The following is a 17,379-nucleotide window of genomic DNA, read 5'->3' as shown; positions in this document are numbered from 1 at the left end:
CACATTCTCACACACACCCCGACCTGGGGGTCGTCATGGGGGTGGTGTTGGGATCCTTTTACCCTCAAGCTACACATACCAACTTCTACCTCCAGAACCATCTCTTACATTCTCTACATTTGAGGTCCATGCAATACGCCTCTACCAACCTACTAATCTTCGAGTTGCTGTCATTTACCGTCCACCTGGCATTTCCTCCAAATTCCTTGACAACTTTGCTTCCTGGCTACCTCACTTCCTCTCTTCTGACATTCCCTCCATTATCCTAGGTGATTTCAACATCCCTATCGATAACCCCACAAAACCACCTGCCTCTAAACTCCTTAACCTCACCTCTTCACTTGGTCTCTCCCAGTGGACCACCTCACCCTCCCATGTGAACGGGAGCTCACTGGATCTGGTTTTCACTCACCACTGTGATATTTCAGATTTCTCCAAGTCCCCTTTTCCCCTCTCTGACCACCACTTGCTCTCATTCAACTTATCTATCTGTGCTCCCCCATCTCTCCCTCCTAAGGCTACCATCACTAAGCGTAACATTGAGGCTATTGACACCTCATCCCTATCCTCCCTGTTTGACTCGCTTCTCTCTCCTCTTTTCTCTCTCACATGCCCTGAACAAGCCACATCCCTATACAATGCATCTCTTACTTCAGCCATTGACTCTGTTGCTCCGCCAACCACTATTCACCCTCACAGATCAACACCTCAACCCTGGCGCACCAAATGCACCAGATATCTACAAAAATGCTCACGTACTGCTGAGCGACAGTGGAGGAAATCACGCTCTAAGGCAGACTTCCTCCATTTCAAATTCATGCTCTCATCCTTCAGTGCTGCCCTTTCCCTCGCTAAACAATCATACTTCAAAATCCTCATCTCTACCCAGTCTTCCAACCCCCAGTGCCTCTTTGCCACTGTTAACTCCCTCCTCTGCCCACCACCACCTTCTCTCCCTTCCTCATTGTCTGCTCTTGACTTTGCACTTATTTCACATCCAAGATTGACTCCATATGTCAGGACATCACATCCCACCAGACCAGCAACCAGCCACCACCCATCCTTTGCAAACCCTCCCTTTCCCTCTTACCAACTCTGACATCTTTCTCCCATGTATCTGGTGAGGAAGTCATGGCCCTCATACATTCCTCCCCCCCACAACCTTCCCACTCGACCCTATCCCCTCCCACCTCCTCCGCTACCTCTCTCCTTCTGCCTGTTCCCATCTTGCCCACCTTCTCAATCTCTCCCTCTCATCAGACACTGTCCCCTCTGCCTTCAAACATGCTCTTGTCTTCCCTATTCTTAAAAAACCTACCCTTGATCCTAACACTCTCTCCAACTATCGACCCATCTCTCTCCTCCCCTTTGCCTTCAAACTTCTTGAGCGTATTGTCTATAATCGCCTCACTGCCTTTCTTTCCTCTCACTCACTGCTTGACCCATTCCAGTCTGGTTTCCGCTCTCTCCACTCCACTGAAAATGCCCTCACAAAAGTCTGCAAAGACCTCCATGCAGCCAAATCTAAGGGCCACTACTCTCTACTTATTCTTCTTGACCTCTCTGCTGCTTTTGACACTGTGGACCACCCTTTCCTTCTGCAAATCCTTCACTCTCTTGGTCTACGCGATACTGCCCTCTCCTGGATTTCCTCCTACCTCTCTGATCGTTCCTTCTCTGTCTCCTCTCAAGATGCTACCTCGCCCCCACTTCCACTAACTGTTGGTGTCCCACAAGGTTCTGTTCTTGGTCCTCTCCTTTTCTCTCTCTATACATCCTCTTTAGGTGAACTCATTAGTTCTTTTAACTTCCAGTATCACCTCTATGCTGATGACACTCAAATCTACCTCTCCTCCCATGATCTCTCCACGGCTCTCCTCACTCGCACCTCTAACTGTCTCTCTGCTATCTCTTCCTGGATGTCCCAGCGCTTTCTTAAACTCAACATGTCTAAGACTGAGCTGATCATCTTCCCGCCCTCCCGCACAACCTCACCTCCCACAATCTCATTATCCATTGATGGCACGACTATCTCCTCTAGCCCCCAAGTACGCTGTCTTGGTGTAATCCTTGACTCCTCCCTCTCCTTCAAACCACACATTCCACACCTCTCACAAACCGATCATTTTCATCTCAAAAACATTTCCAGGATCAGACCTTTTCTCACCCAGGATACCACTAAGATTATTATTCACTCACTGATTATTTCCAGACTGGACTACTGTAATCTCCTCCTAACTGGCCTCCCGGACAATTACCTCCCTCCACTCCAATCTATCCTCAATGCTGCAACCCGACTTATCTTCCTCACCAAACGCACTACGTCCACCTCCCCTTTCCTACAAGCCCTTCACTGGCTTCCCTTCCATTTCAGAATCCAATTCAAACTTCTCACACTCACTTACAAAGCACTCACCCACTCCTCTCCCATTTACATCTCTGACCTTATCTCCCTTTACTCTCCCACCCGTCCTCTTCGCTCTGCTAATGCATGCCGACTCTCCTGTCTTCTGATTACTTTCTCCCACTCATATCTCCAAGATTTTTCACGTGCTCCTCCCTTCCTCTGGAATTCTTTACCTCTCCCCCTCAGACTCTCCACCTCTCTACAAAACTTCAAATGGGCTCTTAAGACCCATTTCTTTACCAAACCCAGCCAAATCTCATCCTAACCCTCTGTTCCACACTCTCTATGTACCCCATCTGTGTCACCCCTGTCTGTCTACCCCTCCCCTTAGAATGTAAGCTCTCACGAGTAGGGCCCTCTTCCCTCATGTGCTTATCCTTTTCTTACTTTAATAATCCTCAACTGCCCAAATCACACAGTTTTTTGGCCACATGGAACTTATCTCTGTCATTTACTGGTGTAGTTATGCTTAGTTACCCAGTACTTGTCCTATATTGTCTTCAGCTGTAAGTCACTGTTTTCCTGTTTTGATTATGTGCATATGTACTCTGTAATTGGGCGCTGCGGAACCCTTGTGGCGCCATATAAATAAAGGATAATAATAATAATAATATTACTCTGTATAGAAGTTAATATGTGCAGAACTACAAGTCCCAGTTAGCTTTTGGTGACAGCAGTCACATCAAGCAGTCATGCTGCTGGCTCCCTCCCCTAGTAAGTAATTTGCCCTGACAGCACCCTTTGAATTACAGCTAGGACAAAGGCTGAGGTGCTAAAGAGATTTTCCTGTTTATGGCAAGGTAGGGACAGACTTTACTGCTTGTTACAGGTGGGAGGTCACATTTGTTTAAAAAGATCTTGACGTGTTTGTTTATGTTTAACTGTTGATGAAACTGATTGCATTCAGTAACTTTTAGTGATTTTATCTATCCTTTACTAGTTATAAGTAACCCAGCCCCTGTGTCTGCTCCTTCATTACTGACTATTGCTGGAGTCTTTGTATGGTCAGGTCATCCAAATGTTAGGGCAGTAATTTTACATTTACAGGGGACAAGTTCTTGTGGAATCCCAAAATTAGAGCACAATGAGAGGGAACACCAGTAAAGGTATTATAAAACCAAATAAAAACTAAAAGAAGTAGAAAATGAGGGTAGGGAATGACACAACTCATAGGTGGGGCAAGACACCCCCCCCCCCTCTAGCTGACCCTCTTTGGTGGCAAAGAGGGGGTCTATCTTTTCTTGTCAGTCCTGGGCCCACAATCTTTGGTGGTAGCCCCGTGCAGGAGTGTAATGGGAGATGTTAGAGTTGTAAATAGGAAAGGATTGGGTAAGGGATTTGTGAGCTTGAGGAGTTTGAATAGAATTCTGAAGGTGAAATAGAGCCAGTGTAAGTCTAGTAAGAGAGGGGATCAGTATGTAATACTGATGGTCAGGATGCCAGCCATTAGTATCCTGACATTGGAATCCCGATTGTCAGTATGCTGGCAGCGGGGTGAGTGCAGAGATTCCCCTTGCAGGCTTGGTGGCTCACTGCACTCGCCACAGTTTCTATTCCCACTCTATGGGTGCCGTGGTCACCCACGAGTGGGATAAGCCCCTGTGAGCAGGGATTCTGGTTGGTTGCATTGTCAGCAGTCGGGATTATGGCATCAGTATCATGACCGCCAGGATCCCAACAGCCAGCATTTTAACTGCAACCCATAGGAGAGGGAGTGCAGACATAGTGCATTTGGAGAGGAAGATAAGTGTTCAGCAGCATTGAGGAAAGATTAGAGTGGAGAGAGGTGGGAAACAGGGAAGCCAGATAAGAGGAGGTTATAGAAGTCCAGTCTAGAGATGACCGGTGAGTGGATGAGGGTCTTAGTTGCCTCCAGGGTTAGAAAGAGTTTGATCCTGGAGATATTTCTGGGATGGAAATAGCACAACTGCAAAATATACTGAATGAAAGGTTTGAATGAGATAGTTGTGCTTTCAATAGGTACTTTAATAAAACAGAGAGGCAAGGTTGTTCAAGAGGGTGGGAAGATAATCAGTACAATTTCCAACATGTTAAGTTTAAGAAAGTGCTAGGACATCCAGGAGGACATAGTAGAGAGACAGCTCAAGATATGTGGGAGGAGAAAAGGGAAAAGATAAATCTAAGTATTTTTTTAGCACAGAGATTATATTGGAGGCCAAATAAGCTGATACGGAAGATACACAGTATAACGGGTAATAAAGAGGTAATAGAAGAAGTCCACAGAGGTAATAGAAGAAGAACAGAACCCTGGTAAACACCTACTACAGGAGTAGTGTGTGAGAAATGGAGTCATAAGGGGAGAAAGAGAAACAATGGTCAGAAAAGTAGGAGGACAGCCAGAAGAAGGCAATGTCACACAGACAGAGGGAGTGAAGTATTTTCAGAAAGATAGGATGGTCCAAAGCATCAAAAGCATCAGAGAGGTGAAGGAAAATGGAGAGAGGATAATGGCCCTTGAATTTGGCATCGAGAATGTAATTGATGTCTTTAGTAGGCAGTTTCAGAGGAGTATAGAGGATAAAAGGCAGACAGAAATGGGTGAAGCAGGGAGTGGGAATAATGAACTGCAGTGATGCAGTTGTAGACAACCAGCTCAAGGAGTTTGGATGGAAAGGGGAGGTCTGACATTGGGAGGTAGTTAGAGAGTGTCAGTATCAAGGGTTGCTTTTTAAGGATGGGGAGACAAAGGCATACTTGAATGCAGATGGGACAATGCCTGATGAGAAGAAAAGATTGCAGAAATGGGCAAGATGGGAACTGGCAAGAGGAGAAAGGGAGTGGAGTAGGGGGAGAGGACTTAATTAGAGTCATGACTTCATCTACAGATGGGAAGATGGGAAGAGGTAGGCTGAGAAAGAAAAGGATAGGATAATGTGGGTCAGGTTGGATGTGATGTCCTGATGGATATATTGAATTTTAGATATGAAATAAGTAGTGAAGTCAAGGACAGAGAGTGAGGAAAGGAGGCAGGGGCAGAGGAGGGAGCTAAAAATGGCAAGGAGAAGATAGATATTGGAGGACTGTGAGGAGATAAGGGTTTTGAAATATTGTAAGACTGTTTTGAGAGGGAAGGGACAGCACAGTAGGTTGAGATCATAAATTTCAAATTGAGAAAGTATTCAATGGAACATGATTTTCTCCACTGTTGCTTGGTGATTAGTGAACTTTATTGCAGCTATGTGATGCATAAGGAATGCCAAGGTTGAGGAGTGGATCTGCGAAGATAAGTAGTGACCACTAGACCAACAGCTCCTAAAGCAGAAGTAAGGTAGATATTGGAAGGTCTGAAGAAATGAAGTGGAGCAGCAAGTAAGCATTGTTTTGAAGGAATTTGTAGAAAGGGTCTGGGGGAAGAGAGATGACAACTACTCATAAGTGAATAGATTATAAGAGGCAAATAGCATACACTTCAAAGGAAGAGAATGAAAGAGAAGAAAGGGGTCACTAAAGGAGAGAGCAATGGGAGAAGTGTCTGAAGGGGAAATCCAGGATTCAGTGATGGTTTAGAGATCGAAAGTGAGAGATTAAAAGATCATGACTAGAGACCAGTTTGTTAAAAACATATCTGGCATTCCAGAGGGCACAGGAGACACTGACAAAGGTAAGGGGAGAGATTTAAATGGCATTATTAGGGATGCTGTAGCATGGAGGTAAGATTGATTTGGAGCATGTAGATAAAGAAAGCATTGGGATGGTGTGGGCTCCTGACTGAGGAAGGGGAACTGCAGGTGATGGGCAAGGTGAAAGCTTGCTGTGATGTGAGTGGAGTTGAAAGGGAGATAAGGGCAGGTGTATAGTTTAATGGTGGGGTAGCAGGAAAATGGTAATATAGAAGCAAATTGAGTAAAGGAGATGAGGTGGAGAACACCATCAGAGTAAAAGCTAGAAAGAGGAGAGGAGGGGTCCATGGTGATGGAGACTTGGAAGAAGGGAAGAGTTGGGAGCACAACTACATAATATATTTTGAAGATGAATAGTTTAGAGCTGTTATGGGTGCAGAAATAAAATATTAAAATAAGCAATGTTTGGGGGCGTGGCCTAGCAGCCATTTAGAATGGATGTGTTCTCTTATGGCTCCTGCTCACCAGTGGATGAAATCACTCATACTCCCCCCAGCCTCGCTCCAAACCCTTGCGCCTGAATCCCCCAATCTCCCCTCTTAGGCACCTTCCAAAATGCCCCTAATCTTGGCATCTCTGAAAGCCAAGGGACTCAATATCCCTCAAAAACGTTCGTCCCTGTTCCGCTCTCTCCAGACTCTTAAAGCGGGAATAGTGTTTATTTAGAAAACTCATTTTAAATCCCGGTTGCACCCGACTCTATCCACTAGACGCTACCCAACGACCTTTTAGTCCTCAAGCCAATCAAAACACAATGGGGTGGCCATTCTGATCCACTCTAAAATCCCATTTACACTACACTCGACCCACACAGACAATGACGGACGCTATATCATTCTGACGGGCACGCTAGGACATTTGGAATGCACGATCGCCACTGTTTATGCCCCCAACATTGGGCAACCCTCCTTTTTTAACTCTTTTTCGCAGAGCTAACTAAAGTCAAAAAAGGTTATTTATTACTAGGGGGAGACTTTAACACCGTCCCAGACGCCTACCTAGACAAATCTTCTAGCCTGTCCTGCCCACAACACGACTCTTCCTCACGATCCTTCATTAAACATATCCACGAATCTGGCCTCTTTGATGTTTGGCGGATCCTTTACCCAACAGCTAAGGACTATACCTTTTTCTCGATCCCACACCAATCATACTCCAGAATCGATCTTTTTTTCTGTGGCATGCTAGTCTCTAAACACGGATTCTTCTATTATCACCAACCCCTGGTCTGACCATTCCATCATCACAGCCACCTTTGACTTTTTCTACACTCCGACAACCCGTCCCAAATGGCGATTAAACGAGACACTTTTGAAAATCCCTAAATTCCAAAACAAAATTAATCTGGCTATCGCTGACTATTTTTCCTTGAATATTTACTGACTCCTCTTGTACCCCATTAGTCTGGGAAGCTCACAAGGCGCTATTAGAGGCCACATTATCAGCTACGCATCACATAGGAACAGGGAACATAAACAGAAAATATCGTCCGTCACAGATGAGGTTCACAACCTAGAAACCTTGCATAAACAACGCCCCTCGTGCTCTCTCTACACAAAACTCACGTCTGCAAGGGCAGCTCTGAACGCTTTACTGGCCGAAAGAACTGAGCGCTCACTCCGCTGGCTAAAACAAAAATTCTATGAAAAAAGCAAGAAAGCTGATACTCTATTGGCCACCAGACTGAGAGCCCGGAAGGCACATACCACCATTCCGGCTATTAAAGACGACAATGGCTCCTTTCAGTACAATCCAGTGACTATTAATTCTCTTTAGACTTACTACGAGCGGCTCTACAATCTACCTGACACCTCATATTCTTTGACTCTGAACCATCCTACGACCTCTGACTATTTAAAGTCTTCTGACCTACCCTGTATCGACTCAAATACCTCTTCAGATCTTGATAAACCTATAACCCCTGAAGAAATCGATCTTGCCATCAAATCTCAGAAGCCTTCCAAAGCCCCAGGCCTGGATGGCTTTCCGATGTCCTATTATAAAACTTTTCAACCCGAACTTCTCCCCCACCTCACAACAGTATTTAATCTTATACTGGATGGGTCTCCCTTCCAATCCCATACAACTACGGCTGTTATCCCTGTGATCCCAAAACCCGATAAGGACCCCCAGCTTCTCTCTAATTACTGGCCTATATCACTTCTGAACTCTGATTTGAAAATTTGTCTAAAGTATTGGCCAATAGACTTAACCCTATCATCCCGTCGCTCATACACCCTGATCAGGTGGGCTTCGTCCCGTCTAGACAGGCACTTGATAATACTAGACGCGTAATCGATATTATCCATGACGTTAATCTACGTAAGATCCCGTCTTTGGCATTTGCTTTAGATGCAGAGAAAGCCTTCAACAGGGTATCATGGCCCTTCATGCAGCAGACCCTACAGTGCTTTGGCTTTCAAGGTAAATTTCTACAGGCCATACAGGCCCTATACCAAAACCCCTCGGGGTCAGTACATTCTAACGGCTTGCTATCAGACACCTTTAAAATCTCAAATGGAACCTGATAGGGGTGCCCACTATCTCCTCTTATATTCGCGCTTGTCATTGAACCCTTTGCAAATCATATCCGAGCCAATCCTGACATCTCCGGGGTCTGTGTCAACCATGCCCAATATACCATCTCCCTCTTTGCCAACTATATCCTTTTGACCTTGATGAACCCAACTATCTCTCTCCTGAACCTCTTCTGAGCACTATCCATATATGGCAACCTAAACCTATAAAATCTCAACTACAAAAGAATTTAAATTTTTCATGGCACAGACATTTGTTTAAGTACCTAGGGGTTTCCATCACTAAATCCTACAGCTCTCTCTACAGAGCCAACTATCCCCCGCTAATTGCTTCTATTCTTAAGGATATCCATCAATGGGAATCTTATCTACTCTCTTGGGTGGGCTGTATTAACGCATTAAAAATGAATGCCCTCCCCAAACTCCTATACTTATTTCAGAAGCTTCCAATTTCGGTCCCTCACCAGATTCTTGCTACCCTCCAATCTTCTCTAGGTAAATTTATTTGGAACCATAAAAAACCCAGAATACAATGAGATATTTTAGCCAAACATTCTCAGAATGGTGATCTTAGCCTCCCCATCCTCTGGCGTTATTATGACGCGACTAGGCTGAGCCAAATGGTCGCCTGGCATACCCCAAAACATACTAAAATATGGGTTGACCTGGAAAGTGATCTTGTGGAAGTCCCGTCAATTTCCTACTTAGCTTGGCTCTCTAGAAAACAATGCTCACATTCTCATTACACTTTACCCACAATAGAATTGACACTTAGCCATTGGCAGAATCTGAACTAAAAATTAAAACTGTCCACTCATCCCTCGCCTTTGACCCCCATCTGGTATAATTCAGCATTTCCGCCGGGACTTTCTCAACGAATGGCCCGTGCTTGGATTTCGGCAGGCGTCACTAGAATTCACCACTTCACATGGACATACGCTATTAATTCATTCTCTGACTTGCAAACTACATATAATTTGCCCAACTCTTTGTTTTACCAATATCTACAAATCCGTCACTTCCTTTCTTCTCTTCATCTACCATTTCCATTGCCGGTTCCCTCCCCCCTTGAGAGAGTCTGCATCTATAACTCTACCGATAGGGGCATAATCTCTCTTCTCTATAAATTCATCCTCAACCCTGAAGCTCCCCCTCTCGAACCGCACGAGCTGGCATGGGAGGCGGATCTCGGGCAACACTTTGATGAGGACGGGTGGAGCGCAGTTCGCGCCGCAATTTCGCAATGCTCCATCAGTGTAGCAATTTGTGAAAACTCATACAAAATATATACGAGATGGTACTTGGTACCAGATCGGCTGCACAGGATCTACCCTAATACCTCCAACCTCTGCTGGAGTAACTGCGGCCAAGTGGGCACATTTTATCACATCTGGTGGACCTGCCCAGTAATCGTTAAGTATTGGGCGATGGTCCGCATACTCTCCTCTCAACTAATTGATTTACCCGCACCTCTCTCACCCGCTAACTTTCTTCTTGCGCCCCACCCGATTTTATTTCTAGGGATTCGAAAAAACTGATCCTCTTTATCTCGTGCACAGCTAAATATCATAGCGCGTAATTGGAAGAACTCTGAAGCCCCCAGCTGTCAGGTATAAGTAAACAGAATTTGGTTTGTTGCGAACATGGATTATATTACCAGCTTCCAATGCAATACAGTACATAAATTTCACTCCATCTGGCTTCCCTGGTACCGACACCATAACCACCCCCTCCCAGGATTGAACTAAGTACGGGTTCCAATCTACAACTTTTATCCCTCCACCCCTCTCTTCCCCCCCTTTTTTTCTCTTTTCCTTCTCCTCCTCCCCTCATTTCCTTCATACTTAACAGATCTCCAACCCATAGGGGGACCTCCTTTTCTTCTTTTTCTTCCTCTTTCTTCATCATCTCTTGATCTTTTTCTCCAGTTCTCCTTTTTCCATTTGTTTGACCTCTCTATTTTGCTGTATACCTATTGTCTCCATTTTAGCTCGGAACCTTACGAGCTCGAGCTTCTTCCTAATGTTGTGTCTCCCTTTCTTCTAAAAATGTCTAATTACTTTCACATTCAATCTCTAGATGTGACGATGACACGATATGTACCTCTAGTCCTCTATTACTTATTTGGGAGAAATTTTATGTGTTTGTATTTATGCTGGCTACCCAGCCACGTGTATACCGATTGTATCTCTGTTATCTTGCTCTATGCTGTTTTGTATACTTCTCCCTTTTCAATAAAAATTTACATGATTGAAAAAAAAATGTTTGTATAGCTATGAGGAGGGAGCGGATGCACTAGTAATCATCAGCCAATTTTCATATGAAGGATTTTTGTCAAAAGTTTATACTCTATTAATGGGTATCTCCTATTAGATGCTGATTTTAGCCCATGGCCAATTATCACACTGGGTCGATTCAATTAGTGGGGACTAACCAAAACACTAGTCCTTGAAGGTATATTTTTTCTGGCATCTTCTGGAGCTGCAAGAAAATGTCTATGAGAAAAGGCACCATTGGGAGTTAATGTGCGTGGAAAAGCCATTGAGTCTGTAGTTTATGCAGAAAAGGCTATTTAATTGATTATCCTTACCCCATGTGTATTGTTAATTAGCCACAGGGATTAATTGAATATGCCCCTAAATATACAACTATCTTCATACTGTTGTTAATTATCTGTGGGAGGGTAAAATCTCCATAAGATAAACTGTTATCCTATTAGCAATAAATGTATCATCTATTTACATTTGAGGAGTGAGGGTGCATAATTTAAGGGTCCATTTACTAAGCCTTGGATGTAGATAAAATTGCTGGAGATAAAATACCAGCCAATCAGCTCCTAACTGTCATTTTTCAAACACAGCCTGTGGCATGGCAGTTAGGAGCCGACTGGCTGGTACTTTATCTCCAGTGACTTTATCGCCATCCAAGGCTTAGTAAATAGACCCCTTTATTTTCTAATGTCCCACACATTACAGAAGAAGCCAAAAAAGATCTGACTATTCCCATGAGGACCAAATGACTAAAGTGGAGAACACACTGCAATAACCTGTCCAAACTGACAAGTCTCAGCTGCCTGATCTGATTATTGTCGATGATCATTTCAAAAGCAGTCCGATTTGTTTCTAATAAGTTTTGCCTCTTAGTTGTAAATACTTTATGATTTGATGAACTGTAAACTGCTACACTGCAGAATCAAGTCTAGAAGTCTCAAATAAAACGTGTTTTTTAAAGGAAAATTGCCTTGTAAATGTCCTAAAAACATATCTGAAAGTATTTCTACTGGTATGGGTAGTAAATCTACAGTAAGCTGGGAAAATAAGCAGAGGAAATCCAGTAGTATATTTCTTCTTCTGATGAGCAAATTACATACAATGAGATCTAGTCAAAATATTGGAAGTCAGAATACCGACAGGAGACCAACAATCGGACCCCAAAGGCCAAAATCCTGACACAGATGGAGGCAAGGGGTTAGGGTTAGGCACTAGAGCCAGGGTTGGGCTGCAGGGCAGGTTAGGGTTAGGCTATGGAAGGGGATGGTTAGGGTTAGGTTGTGGGTGGGTGAGTTTAGGGTTAGAATGTGGGAGTGGGAGGTTAGGGTTAGGTTGTAGGAGGGGAAGGTTAGAGCTAGGGGTAGAATTAGAGATAGGGAGAAAATAATTACTGGGTTGTGTCAGGATTTCAGCCGTTGGGATCCCACTGTCAGTCTCCGGACTCTTGGGATCCTAACTGACGGGATTTCTTAACCAACTCCATACGACTCTACCCCTTTTTGCACAATGTATGTTGACAATTATAAGCTGATATTTTGCTGCAAATGTAGTGTGTACAGATACTGATCCCACATAATGCGTGGTACACCACTATGATCTTTCGGGGGAGTTATAATTCAGACAGGAATGATAAATGAGTAATGTGTACACTGGAAATTGGCTGTTCATAGGATCAATTCAGATTTTAGAAAACAAAAAGGGCCTCTTTCTTTAATCTGGCAGCTGTGTACCTAGCTTTAGACTTTCCAGATATAGTATGGTTGCACTTATCTTCCACTTCCACAGAACTCTACTATAAGAACTGCTAGTTCAGGTGGTGGGGCCACCGGAATTACATTCAGGTAGCATGGGGAAGTTCCACCATCTTCATCAGACTCCAGGAAACACAGCACATACACACACTTGCTGGTCACATCTTGTAACGTTTGGGCAGCTGACGTCAGACAGCCAGTATACAATTGAGCTTCCAGTGTTTGATTATTGGAGATCATGCCTGCTGTTGGGATGAGTTTGAAAATCCTCTTGAACTCCTGGCTTCTATTCAATCCTTGATCCTGCATTGTTTCCTGGATTAGCTCTCCACAAAATGAAGCATTTTTATTGGGATGTAGTTAATATTCCGGCAGTTGGGATACCGGCGTTAAAGATACCAATGCCGAAATCCCAAGAGCCAAAATGCTGATAGCACTTACAAAGGCTATTCCCACTCATGGACACCCATAGAGTGGGAATAGATCTGTGCACAGTACACAGTACTCAGTACACAGTACTGAGTACAGCAAACCCACAGGAGGACTCATAGTGCTTGCCCCGGTGCCCTCATTCTGGCAGGCGGAATGATGGTTGTCAATATTGACCACTGGGATTTCATACCCAACCCTTTCTGTAACTCACCAGTTTAATTAATTCCACATATACTGAATCCTTGCTTTAAATTCCTTTTCTGCACCTCTTCAGTATTTGGTTGAAGAACTTGCACTTAAATTACTTTGGCTTCAGCTTGAAGAGTCCAACACAATCAACAGTGGAAAAGTAGTCTTGCCAACCATAACAGAACATGAAACAGAGAAATGCATTGGCACTACAAAGCCCAGATAGGGACTATAAGAGAGTACCTTCAGTCTGAAAGAATAAGAGAGCTATTGAAGCTAGTGGTAAAAAGTGAGTTGACTGTAGATGTGTTCGGCATGTTTGAATGTACTGCCTAATAATCTTGCAAGAGGAGGACAGAGATGTAAGCTATGTCTTCATACTGCTAGCCTCAATAAAACATAGGCCAGTGGGCTGAGCGGTGTAGCATAGCAACTTTTTCTTCCCATTTGAATTTTATTCTCCCTACAGACACAAATATGAGAAATATCAGGCTGTGATTTTAACTACACAAGAATTAGTTTTAAATGTACAAAGTCACAGATGAAGCACAATGAAACTTGGCATGAAAAAAAAAGTCTTGGCAACTGCATCGTAACATACAAATTCAAACTTATTTGCCTACAGATTTATAAGTGCTGCTTATCAAATGAAGCAGTGCAGTCTTATTAAACACTTTTGTTGCATCCAAGTGTTTCATGTTTGTGATTAAAACATACATCTAAGTGAAAAAGAATCTCATTACAAGCATGTCGCATATCACCTGGTACACCGAGAAGCATTGGCCTGATTAAGGTACATATGAGCCTGGGGATGAAAATGATCAAGGGTCTATTGTGAGAAGTTTCTGAGGTGTGGCTATTGTTGTGTGGGTGCGACCAGTGACATATGGACATGTACACTCCCTACACTATAAGCCCCAATGTCTCCCAAAATAGGTGAAAGTAGAAAAACAGCATCACTTTGTGAGGAAATTAGAAATATAATTTAAATTCTTATCATTTATGATAACCATGTGACCAACTGGGCAGTTAATCATCATCATGCTGTCATGGTGATGGGCCTATTTTATCTGGGGCCTGGAGCTGGAGCTCCATGCGCCCCATTGTTAATCTGGCCCTGCCAAGAGGGACTAATTGGCATGTCTGAAGCCACAGTTTATGAGGACACATTTGTACATAGGGCCTGACAAATGGTGGGTGGAAAGTGCATGAACCGGAGCAACTGCGGCTTCAGTTGCAGTGTAATTAAAGCTGCAGCCTGATTGACAGACTGCAGCATCTAGAGAGTGGGAGCAGGGCCGTAACTAGGTGTGTGTAGAGGGGGCATCGCACATAGCGCTGCAGGGTAGATGGTGCTGTTGGCAGCACTTGCCAATTATCTGTTTTAAAGAATTTTGGCCCAGGTGGGTAGTTTTCTACCGATTTTTTTGAGATTTTTTGCGGGATGACTAACATTAACCCAATTAAGAAAAATCTGGTGGATTTTTTTTTTCAATATAATGATAAAAACTACCCAACTGGGCCGAAATGGGTTAATTACTTTCACTTGGCATCAAAACAAAAAACTGCAACAAACGAGCGCCTAATCATCAAAATAAAAAGTGAAAACCAATACGTGTTTCATAGAATTAAATAATCACAATTTTATGTTCCTGATAGTCTGCGCTTGCCGGAATACTATGTGTAGTATTGTGGTGATAGCATAGAAAAAGAACAAACGGCTGCGCTGAATATCAGGAACGGAACATAATGTACAGAGAGCCAACGTAAAAAATAACAATGTTTATTAATAAAACATATAAAAAGATTAATTATCAAATAACCGGTGAATAATATATATAAATATATATAAGAACAATCACTAGACGTGAACTAGTGGTATATTGTAATAACTCAGCTTATTGGGGTGAAAAGTTCCGTGATTCACTTGTTAGATAGTTGATAAATACCAGGTGTGTTGGTAGGATCCTAATTAATTAAAAGTCCCTCAGTTGAAAATGATATTCAATACCTTTCCAAAATGGGCTGGTAAGAGCCGAGCGTCCTCGGCTTCAATGTCCTGCAATGCCCATATACGCTGTGCAGCGGAAAGGGATGGACCGTCTCTCTCACAACCCGGTCGTGGCGGCGTGTGCGCTGAAGCCGCTGATGTCGGATGCTGTAGACGGAGGGTGCAGCGGGGACCAAGGAACACCTGGAAGATTTCACCTGAGCTGAGTGTGGATAGGGGCGGGTCCTGATGCGTTTCGTCACGTTCACGTGACTTTCTCAAAGGAAGTAATTACTTTCACTTGGCATCGTAGCATGGTATTTCTCTGGGGCCAATTTTGTCATGCCCCTTCCCCACAATGCATGTGTATTATGTCCTTGTTGGAAACATGGGGGGAAGGGGGAGAGTGGTAATTCTCTTTCTGGCAGAGGGTACCAAAAAGTCTAGTTATGGCTCTGGCAGGAAGGGTTGCCATTTCAGAAAATGTAGGAGTATCAGCCGCATTTTCTGCACATGCTAAGGCAAGTGTCTGTGTTTTCCGATGCTTTAGAGTTTGGGTGGCCCTTTGCATAAGTTAGGCTTACTCAGATAGCCAATGGCTGCCCAATATGGACACAATGCTACATCTTTGGCAATGTGCATCGTTTGGCCTCAGTCACCTCCTGCGGCATTAGCATAATTTTTTTTGCATTGCTTCTGCATCCAAAGACACAACAGCAATGCAAAAGTGTAGAACGCTGAATCAGTCCCATAATTATTTAACCACAGCCTTAGTCATGTGCTGTAGTACAAATATAGAAGTGCAATTAAACTGAAATTAAAAGATGGTCTGGATCCTGACAACTTAGTGTACTGCACTGTATTCATAAAATTCTTCACCTGTTCCCTAACCTGTGTGTGAATATATTGTACATTTTAGTATTATAATCTTTACCATTAAATATACATGTGCAAAGACCCCTTTACACTTATCATAGAAAACCACGAGCCTGAGCAAAGGGAAAGCAACAGAGAAGGGTTGGGCTACCCACACAGGCACATTAGAACACAGTGATGTTGGTAACATGCTTGTTGGTAATGGACTGGTTCTGTATATAATATTTTCTGTTTTCGTTTAAACTAACTATGGCTTTTCTCTTATGATTTGTTTGTTGCCAGCAATGACCCATAACTTAACATTATACTGTTCGTCTCCAGCATTTGACCTTGGCATGTATAATTGGATTTGTTGGTTAAAAACTATCATTAGGGGCCAGATGCATCATCGCTTGGAGACTGATAAAATGGAGAAAGAAGAAGTGCCAGCGAATCAGGTCCTAACTGCCATGTCACAGACTGTGTTAGAAAAATGGCATTTAGGAGCTGATTGGCTGCTACTTTTCTCTCTCCATTTTATCACTTTCCGAGCGATGATGCATCTGGCCCTGATTCTGAACTACTATATCTCTATTATGTACATCCAGTCTATGACATTGAAGTATATGAGTATAACTGTTTATCTGCAGCCGGCTATTACCACAAGAAAGTTTACTGTTATAGTTGTCAGTACTTAGCATGTGATCTTGTAGTACATTGCTATTTAGTCCATCTGTAGCTAACACTGTCTGCTGCAGATCCACATACAGCACCACTATTAGTTATACAGTACATTGTTGAATATTTTATATGTAAGTTCAGTTATAATAAAAATGTCAAATGTTATAATTATAATACAGTACAGATGTAGCCACCTTTATCTTGACTGTTTCTCCGCCGAGACGGGCGTTTAGTCACGCTAAGGCGATAGCTGAGTTTAATCACAGGTAGGCGCGTTGAGGCGATCTAGATACTCATCATGCATTACACATCTCCACCACTGTGTGGCTAATGCTCCACTAATCCAGTACTTTCGATCGTACAGTATAGCGGCGGATTGATCTACAGCTCTGGCAATACTGTAGGCGTAACGGGAGGCGGTGGAAAAAGATAGTGACCTACAGTACTGTAGAGTACTGTACTGTATGTGTATGGAGTACTGTATGTGTATGGAGACGCAACTACAGTAATTGTGTAAAAGGAAGAATGTACAGGACAATGTATAAACACCGTGCTTTTAAAATACATGAGCGTCTGAGTTCGCTAATGCATAATGGGAATGGAGGGCTAGCAGGAGGCGGTGGAAA

This window comes from Pseudophryne corroboree, chromosome 2 (genome assembly GCF_028390025.1).
Source record: "Pseudophryne corroboree isolate aPseCor3 chromosome 2, aPseCor3.hap2, whole genome shotgun sequence".
Taxonomy (NCBI): domain Eukaryota; kingdom Metazoa; phylum Chordata; class Amphibia; order Anura; family Myobatrachidae; genus Pseudophryne; species Pseudophryne corroboree.
This window is presented reverse-complemented; position numbering follows the sequence as displayed.